The sequence below is a fragment of the Oxyura jamaicensis genome, chromosome 1, assembly GCF_011077185.1.
Source record: "Oxyura jamaicensis isolate SHBP4307 breed ruddy duck chromosome 1, BPBGC_Ojam_1.0, whole genome shotgun sequence".
NCBI classification, from domain to species: domain Eukaryota; kingdom Metazoa; phylum Chordata; class Aves; order Anseriformes; family Anatidae; genus Oxyura; species Oxyura jamaicensis.
In genome coordinates, this window is record NC_048893.1 from 95,983,353 (window position 1) to 95,993,391 (window position 10,039).

Genomic DNA, 10,039 nt, shown 5'->3' on the forward strand with positions numbered 1-10,039 from the left:
GTTAATGTGTCCAAGCTTCCTGTTTTATCATCATCTGGGACTTCTTTTTCCCCTTATTGCTATCCATTTTTCATCCTCTCTTCTAGAATAAGACTAGCTAGGAAAATCAACTGAATCTATCCAGTTGTCTTGCTTTTACCAAGAAATTAAATTTCAATGAAGCCCCAGGAGAGATTATTCTACAGCTCTAGATTATCTTTGCTTATACTGAGGTGTTTGTTCATTGCTTTTTCTTTAGGGGCAAAGAGGACTTGCTCTTTACTTGAATTGAGTCAAAACATCCTTCAGCACCAAGGTCACAAGAAAGAATTGGATATTTTGAGAGACTCAGTAAACTAGGAGGAATTGTCAGTATAAATACTAAGCGGGATTAACTGATGACTGAAAATATACAAAACTTATGAGTGATAGTTTTTATGGGTAAACATTACTTTACAAAATTACTTCCTATGATGTAGTCCAGAGAAATGAAGCAACAATTAATTGTTTGTAGAGTTTTTTTTTTTTTTTTTTTAATCTATTAACTTTCACTATAAGGGGGATGGAAGAGTTAATAAGCCATTCTGGCAGAAACTAACAATCTATAACACAGGTGAACCCTGGATTGTGTTGTCGGAGAAATGTAAACCCAATGGTGCTTTCACAAGAATCCAGAAAACAATTGTAAGAGCCTGTGTTCAATCAGAAGTCTTCGTGCTTGTAGTAGTTTGGTGTTCCTTGGCATGGTGTAGGGTGAAATATTGAATATGGTGCTGTTTATAGTTGTTTAGTAGTCTTTCTTATAAAGTTGCCTAAGGATTTACATAATGGAATCACAATAGGCAGACTGGTAATCTTGCAAGGTAACTGTAGCCTTATATGTTCAGGGCAGGGTTAATTGGTTTTAATAGCCCAACTGCAGAAGTTAACTTTTCTCTGAATGCAGCATTCAAATAAGCTTTTCTTTTGGTAAGGTCTTAGCATTACACCAATGTTTTCCTGTTTTTAATTTCTATATCTAAACTATTTGTACATCTCTGAATCTAAGGGTTCTCTGTCTCATGATAGGTCAAACTCAATATTAGAAAAAAGATTTTCAAAGATTTTATGGACCTCTCTGAGACATTTTAAACCTCTACTGTTTTAAGCAACTGTCCTGGATTTTTTTCATTGTCTTAAGAGGCTTTTTTTTTTTTTTTTTTTTTTTTTTTCCAGAAGAAGTATTTGATTTTTTTTCCTCCTCCTATTAAAGTTTTCAAATGACCTACTGTAAAGTATAGAATATATTTCTATTCTGCATTCTGACAGTTTTGCAATCAAAGCATACACAATTTCCCTAAAAGCAAGCATGTTTACTACTGGCTCTTACATCTGGTTTATTACCTTTCGGTAACTATAGCATTTTACATCTACTCTACCTCTTTTTTTTTCAACCCAAAAATTTTCATGCAAATGTCTAAATTCTTGAGTCATCTTGTGGGAGTGTTTTCTTGCCTTAGGTTTTTTCCTTAGTGTTTTTTTTTTTTTTTTTCTTTAACACCCTTACTGTGCTCTTGTATATACTGTGCTCTGTGCATAAGTATTTGTAGCATGTGTCCTCACACTGTTATTACTAGATGGCTGGAATGTGCTACTCTGAAAAGTGGGTTTTCTTGAGGAGATGTAGCTTGGATTTGGAGAGGCAAACTTCTTATTTTTGCTTCTGATCATTCTGCCTAGTAGTAAAATACTGTGATTACTATGAAGAGTATTCAGTTGTCACCTTGATTCATGTTGAATTGTTCCGTATTTTACAGAGAGCTTGACTGGTTCTAGTAGTGCAGTAATTTGCTGCCTGTCTATTTCTACAACTGATGTCATTTGAGGATGAGCTAATGGATGCATAGGAAGTGATTGATTAAGGACTACTCAAAGGAAGCTCCATCCAGAGGCTGAGTTTGCAGTAACAAATATTGGCAGAGGGACTTTGAGCATTGAGAAAGATACATAGAAATCCTTGGATATGCATAAATGATTTCTTCTGCCTTCAGTCTGAACTGAGGAACTTTGTAATTCTTTATTCTAAAGAATGCCACTACATGTTCCTTGAGAATCTGCAGTCATGAATGTGGCGTTACCAACTTGAGTTCTGCTGTTCAGTCCTACTTCATGTCTGCCCTCTGCTTATCATTCTCTGAGAAGTGTCAAAGAAACTGTTGGTGGGCAGGTCCTGAAGGAGTGTGAGAGGAGTAGGCTATGAGAGAGACTGCTTAAGACACACCAAAGAAAATACTGGCTCCAGTTGAAGTTAGTGTTTAAGCTAGAGTTTCTTCAGCCCTGAGGCATCCTGATTTGCTGCTTAATACTGATGTGCTATATTAAGGAGTTTTGCAGGGACCTGACAAAACAAGGCAACTGTTAACATGTGGTAGGTCAAACTGATTGCTGATGTATGCAAGTTAACGTACAGCAGAAGGAATAATGTGAATTGTTTACATGCTGCTCTGATAGCTTCAGACTTAACTGCAGACCATAAATAAAAATAAAAAAAAAGATTTGGTTTGTTAAGAACCAAAAATTACTAACAGGTTGTGGAAAGAACAGAGGAAATAATACTTAATGTCAGTCACCCTCACTGTGGCATGCGCAGCCATCTGGAAAACCGCACTTTTAGCCTGCCTGCTGCTGACAAGAGAGTAGAGATGGAGGTGGAAGAAGCAAAAATAATTAATGGTATGGAAAAATCCTGCAAGGAGGAGGCGTGCAAGGACTGAGAGCACTCTTACGGAGACAAAAATGAATAGAAAGAAAAAGTGAAGAAAGATTCAGAATGGGTCATATCTGAGTTAAAATACTGGGCAAGAGAAAGAAGACCGTTAATACTTCCTTCATGATTACAGATCAAACCTCACAGTTATATGGACAGTAATTGTAAGGGGTTTTGTTTCATTTTCTGCCATACTATAGGCAGGTATTAGGAATGTATCTGAGGCAAGAGATGAGGACAACTGGAAGAGGAGCATAAATTATACGTGAAGTAAAATGTGTAAAAAGAATCAGCAAAGTTGCAAATATAATAATAAATCTGGGAGCACAAGTTCAGGCAAGGGCCGTAGATAAGACAGCATTCTTTTGTGCTGGGGAATCATGGACTGGCATAATTTTCGTGACTTAGAAACATCTGAGAATGGTACCTGGTGTTCGGTGGGATCAAAATATTATCTGTGGGAGGTGCTGTTCAGCATGGTCAACGTCATTACAAGATGATGAAGGCTGTTCCTACAGATATGTGAGAAGTTATGGAAAGGGTCAGCCAAAAAGTACTTTAAGACTTATTGACATTTACTTTTGTTTGAAGACTGGGAGGATGTATACATCTTTTTTTTTTTTTTTTTTTTTTTTTTGTAGACAATACGTCAGTGACTTTAGGAAGGTATTCAGTTTTAAATAAGGAAGTCAGTGTCTTATACTAGAGAATATAAGGCTTTGAAAAGCTTTGAATGCTGTGACTGAAATTGCCTTACTTTTGTTTTGGTTTCTATGAATTTGAGAATGTTTTTGTTTGGGGGGGTGGGAAGGGGGAGGGAAGAGCAACTGTATATCATTTTTTCTTTTTGTTTCAGATATTGACAGAGAAGACCTTAGCAACATTTGTGTTTACATTAGCCAGACAGTATACCAAAGAGTCAATCAAACGTTATTTAATAACACATAAATATTTATGTGGCATAAAATCACCCAAATAAAATATCTATTTCTATTAAAGATGCTTTTCATGACTACACAATTTTTTTTCATGATTCATAACTGGTTAGGAATTGGTATTCTTAATAATGCAGTGTGTTTAATCATGCAGCTGTCTGCTGTTCTGGTGTGTACATAATATGTGAATGATATTATGGAGGTTGCTCCAGAGTACTGAGAAAATGCGATAAGGGTGTATCTTTTGGTGATAAAGTTAACTATCTATATATTAATAACAATATTATTGTCAATGTTGTATTAATCCATTTCTTTCTTTTACTTATACAGTCACGATAACAATCTGTAATACTACAGACACAAATAACTAATACTCAGCACACTGACTTCCCATGATGTGAACTGTTGCTAACAAAATACACTGAAGATGTTTATCTAGCATGGGCTGTCTTTATACTGCAGCTGAAAGCTGTTTAGGATGAAAAATCCATTTGTAATGGGTTATAGCTTATCTATTCCCTTGCTTGCTTGCAGAGAGCCTTAGTGACCATTAAATGTAAGTTTCTGAGCGCTGGTGCTGTCTTCCTTGTGTTCCCTGGTGCAGGTTCCTACACAGCAAATATGTTTGGGTACTGTGGGTGTCTGCTGTCCATATCTCTAGTTGAGAAGGCAGGGACTCTGGGCTGCATTACCCCTCAGGAAGGGGCAAGGGTTGGGAGAACCACCTCTCATGCTAGTGGGGCTCCAGCCAGTTGGGCAGTGATAGTGGGCAGACAGGGATGGAGTGAGCATCCTGGGGCACTGGTATCCCAACAAGGGTGATTGCCCAGCATGGCGAAAGTCATTATTGTGGGCCAACTAGCCAGTCTTCTCCAGCACTTTGTGGAGCTCCTGCCAGCAAGAGTGGTATTCGTAGTTTGTGCCCTCCCCCAGTGGAAGGAGGATTCACTATAAAATGTGGAGGAATATGTGTTTTTACATCTTCAAGTTTAAACTATGAAGCAATTAGATATAGAAACCTTTTTAACCTGTTAGAAAGTAGGCTTTCACTAAAATGTTATTGGTAGAGTTTCCATGCCATAGTAGATCTGTCTCAGAGGAGCAAAGAAAGTAGTTATGTAATTTACTCCATAAAATGGGTAAGGTGTAATATAACTCTGAGTTGATGAGCATGCTATGCATGTTGTGGCTCTACTGAGCTGAACTTTTTTGCTTATGTTGCCTGTGGTAGATGGCTATGGTTCACAGACTTTTTCTAACACATGGACACTATAATATGCCTGCAATGTGTCCTGGTGATTAAGATGCCAAGACTCCTCACAGGAATACAAGCACCAGTTCTCCCTCAAAACATCAGTTTTTTTTTTTTCCCTTTTTAATCAAGCCTAATTTGTCTTACTACTTCTCAGCAGAAAATACTCAATGTCTTGGGAAGAAAACCCCAAATGAGATCACATGTCAAGTGGTGTTTCCTCTGGATCTAGAGGAGAAGGAGCTCTAGAGAGATCTTTCACCCTGACATCATTTAGTGTCAAACATTGTGTATGATGTGGTTCAAGATCAAGTTTAAAAGCCAGAAGGCTGGTACATAGGTTTGTTTATTTTTTCATTTGTTTTGAACAGTTTTGCAAGGCCCAGAGTCTCTGCAGCAGCGGAGTGCATGTGCCTTTAAGTACAGTAAAACATTTTTGTTATGTGTAAATTTAGAGCAGCATTATCTATGAATCTGAACTTTAGAAAAAGCATTTCATGTGAAGGGATGATCTGATTTTTCTGAGAAGCACTGAAAACCTTTAAGTCCTTCTCACATTACTGCAAGCAGAGGGAAGTACTTGAGCAGCATTGTGAATGGCTGTTCACGAAGCTGCATGATTCCTTGCTGCAGGAAACTGTAGATACTAAAAGCTGAAGGAATCCATGGTGGCAGGGAGGAGGCTGTCAAGGATTATACAATGTAAAACAAAAATCAAGCAACAACAACAAAAAATACACTATCATAAACAGCACTACCACCTGTTCAGGAGGTTTTTGTCACTTGTGGCTGTTCTGCAGATGGATGGATGTAAACACACAGTTTTGTGCTCTTCTTTAAACAACTGCTAATGACCAGTACCAGCAGAAAGCTTTGTTTAATCAGATTTTATATGTATATATCCTCCGTATCAGTAAAAAGATAAAATGTTGTATTCCTCCTATTTCACTGATAACTCATAACAGTTCTACAGATGTTTGGGTGACACTTTCATGATTTAAAAATTGATACTGGAAACTCAGCATCACAGTTATCTATTGAGAAATTGTGCCTGTTAACTATTTAACCTCTTCTAAATGGCTAAATTTCTGGCTAGTCAGGCTTTTTGCATTGCAAGAATTTTTAATCATATCACAATGTACCAAAAACACTGATGGGCTGTTTTGTGGTCCACTAAGAGGCATTTTGAATGCTTTCCTCCAAACTCTAGAAGAATTTGAAAAGTTACAGGCCTGACTGACAAATGAGTTTGTGTTAGGGTATCTGTTCAGAGAATATGAATCCTGTGCAGTGCGTTAATGGCATATAATCGGGAGCTTCTCTAGAAACTGCATTGCACATTGAAATGATTTGGCACTAGGTCTGAAGAGAGTTTTGAAGATGTTTTTATTCCTATTGCACCATGTGGAGTGTTATTTTTCTTTTTTCCATCTCTTGCTTTCCAGGAGATGTTGTACTATACTGCTCAATTTCATCATTGCTAAGCTCGAATCTCTCCTTCAGACATTAGGAATCACTTTTTTATGTTTATTGTGACAGCCAAAACTGAGCAAGGCTCAATCTGGGGAGGCCAGCCTAGACAAATTCAAGTGATGGATTTTGTGAACTGAGGAAAAAAAAGCAGCATTAAGAAGAGAAGGGACACATGAAAAATGGGCTAGAAGGAATGAGTGGAGGCTGTGTTGATGTACTCAGCCTGAGCAGCAGAAGCAGCATCAGGTGCTTATAAGTGTTCATTTGAACAAAATTTTCCTGTCCTGTGGATAAGCAGATGCCTTGGTATGCACCATCTGTGGGTGTGATGGCCAGTACAGTAGACCATCTATATGTGGGTGACTGATTTAATGTAAGACTGTGTTACACTCGTGATTCCACTATATTGTCTGCTGCAACTGCTTGGTGCTTGTCTTGAGCTCCTGGAAGCACATTTGCACCAGGGACCTATCCCTGTTTCCCTTTTTCTTCCTCCTCTGCCCCTGAATTGCCGTGACCCTCCTTAGGGGAGAGGGGGTGTCCTACTGCTATCCCTCATGTGAGCAGTGCTAATCATTCTGCTTGACTCTTATTCTGTGATAGTACCTTCTTCCCTTTCCAATTCCAGCTCCAGCACATCCCATTTCTGATCCATACTGTCTCATTTACTGCCATACCAGGATCATTCAATCTCTGCCTGACAGCCAAGTTTAGATGCTGTTTCCTTGCTCCTTCTTCCCTAGTAGTTTGCTGTACCTCTGTAATGCTTCCTCTTGCAGACATTCCTCCCTGTCCCTCTCCTTCCATATTCTCAGCTCTGTTCTCTTCTCCAAATGGCTTGTCCCTTTTTCATCACTGCCACTGTTCTGTATGTTGGAGATAGGACACCGTCTACCTACTCCCAAAGAGGAGGTGCTTGTGAATTGCTGAGATGTGCCAGGAGGTTGAGGATGCTGGGGAAATGACCATGTAGCTACCTGGGAAACAATAGTTTCACCTAAGAAAATACATCAGTCTGTTGGAGCTAGATGAAATAGCACACTGAATTTTTTCTGCTTGCTGAAAGCTGAGTTAAGGAACAAAGCATTTTTTTTTCCTTCTCTCTGCTGCTTACTATGTTTTCTTTTTTTTTTTTTCTTTTTGTGCTATAGCATTTGAAAAGAAGAGGCTGCTTACTGTAACTCTGTTCAGCATCATGTCACCTTCATTTACTTGAAACAAGCTGCAGTTCTTTGTCTTTGTGTTCCTACACTGGAATCTAATTATTTCCACCTGTGTATTCCTAGTGTAATACAGTAGGTTTTTAAAATTGTGACTACTGGGTAAAACATGAGACAGGGCAATTCAGGACAAAGAATTACGCTTGAATTTTGGTAAGTGCAAAATTACTTTTGAAGTTTAAAAATAAAAAAATCAAATAGTTTTGTCCCTGGCTACTAAACAGGCCATCTTCAGAACTTTCTGGATCAGCTTCACCATCAAGAGGGTCCCCCTGCCTCTCTTCAAAGATACTGTTTTGCCCTGGAATATAAGAAGCCATCAAAAGAAAAACCTTGCCTCCTGAGAACTGTGTGGCACTTTAGATGACTTCATCAGTTTTTACTCAAAATGAGTAATTTCCAGTGAGGAAGATAAAGCTTGCAGGAGCTAGCAACCAGGTTTTGGAGTTCTGCATTCCTGCTAGCTTTCTGCAGGATGTTATGTCACCTTGTTTACCTCTTTCTGGCAGGCTACCAAAGCACAAAGGGAATTTCCCTGTTGCCCCATTTTAATAAAGAAAACTGTCATATTTGTCACTGTGCAAATATGGCACATGAAATTAGTTTACTCATGCAGTCTTTTTTTGAAAGCCTTACAGATGACCACCAGTATTAGAAAAGGAAGTTTGATGGGTGAAGCACATTTTTTTTTCCTTTTTTTTTTTTTTTTTTTTTTTTAACAGCTCCAGAGAAATTTAATTCCCTTTTGCACAAAATTTCTTATCAGTATTCCATGCTCTTATTTATTTCCATTCTCTTCCAAAATCTGCAGCCTTATTTCCTGGATGACTGATTTTTGAAGTATTCCATATCCATTAAATGAAGTTAAAACTCCGTAATATTAGTGGAAGCAGTTGTACTTTCCTGTGGTATAGAGGGAACCTATAATAAAATACTTCAAATAGTGCACGATGCATATAAGTAGAAGGGTTTCTATATGATGTAAATGGTATATTCTGGTAAAGGGTTTGGCTATCTCTATTCCAATATCCTTATGCCAAGAAAAGAAAGGAAACCAGCAAAATATAAAATATTATATATAAAACTTATATTAATTTATATATTAATTTATATTATATATATATTAATTTATATATATAAATTTCCCTCCCAGCTTCTTTGAAACAGCAGGGGCTGGCATGGCCATAGTCAGTCTTGGCTATTAGTATGACTAGATGAAAAAAGCTGTAACAAGAGACGGGGACCCAGCTGTGAGGGATTCTGGAACACTGGAAAATGGAAAAATCTTCATGTTCCTAACTCTTGCTGTAACTTACACGACTGACTAGCGAGGAAGATTACTTCCTTTTAGATGAAAAAAATGTCCCTTGATGTTTGGATATAGTCTATTGAAGGTGAAGACTAGAAGACATCTTCAGTATGTAACCCCATAGAGACATGGACCAAAATTTTTTGCCAGGTTATGTAGTACTTACAATTACAAAGTCAAGGGAAAGGCATGCAAACTGAAGAAATAAAACATGTTAACCACAACATAAACGTAAATCTCATTTTAAAATACCTAATAACCTTCAAAAACAGTAGTTAGGGCTGATGTGAAGATTGTTGTTATCATAAATAGCATTACTGCAATTCTAATGCAGGTGCCATGGATCATTTCACTTAGTACGTCATTAACCTATCATCTTAGTCATCTAAACAACTTCAAAACAACTGAAGTGTTACTCAAAACTCTTCTAAATTAACTCTAATATTTCTACAGCTCTTAAAATGAGCTTTCAGTTTAAGTAATAAATCATATAATTCAAACTCCCCTTCATATTTTACCTTAGTGCAGTACTCAGACCTTGTTTGTAAACATTAATCTAGTCTTTGTGTCCTTCGTAGTAAGCATATTCTTCCCAGAAGGTGTACTTAACTTTCTTTTGTGTGAATTACAACTATAAAGTAAAGAATCTGGTAATATATTTTTCCTTTAGTGAATTCTACGCACAATAACAATCAAGTAAATCTTATTAATGCAATTTTTCATCTACAAAAAATGAAAGTGTACAGAATCCTTTTCAGCAATTGACAAGAAGATGTGAAAATAAAAAATTAACATTAATTTTTCCAACTCTATAAGACCATTTTTTTTTTTGTTAGTCCCTTGAAAGAAAAAAGTATTCTGATTCAAGGAACTTCCTATACTGGTTCCATTCCATGTGTTGCTGGTGTGTTGTTGTTTTGGTCTTAATTTAGAAGACAATACATTCAAGCTAACTAAAATTATTGCAAGCAGTAGTCTGGATTGTGTACAGAGAGCACTTTTTTAGAGAGCACTTTTTTTAAGGCTTAATATTGTTATATGCAAAATACATAAAACATAAATAACAGTGAATGAATACTTTCTAAGTGAGTACTTATAGCTTATGAACCAATCTATGCACCCACA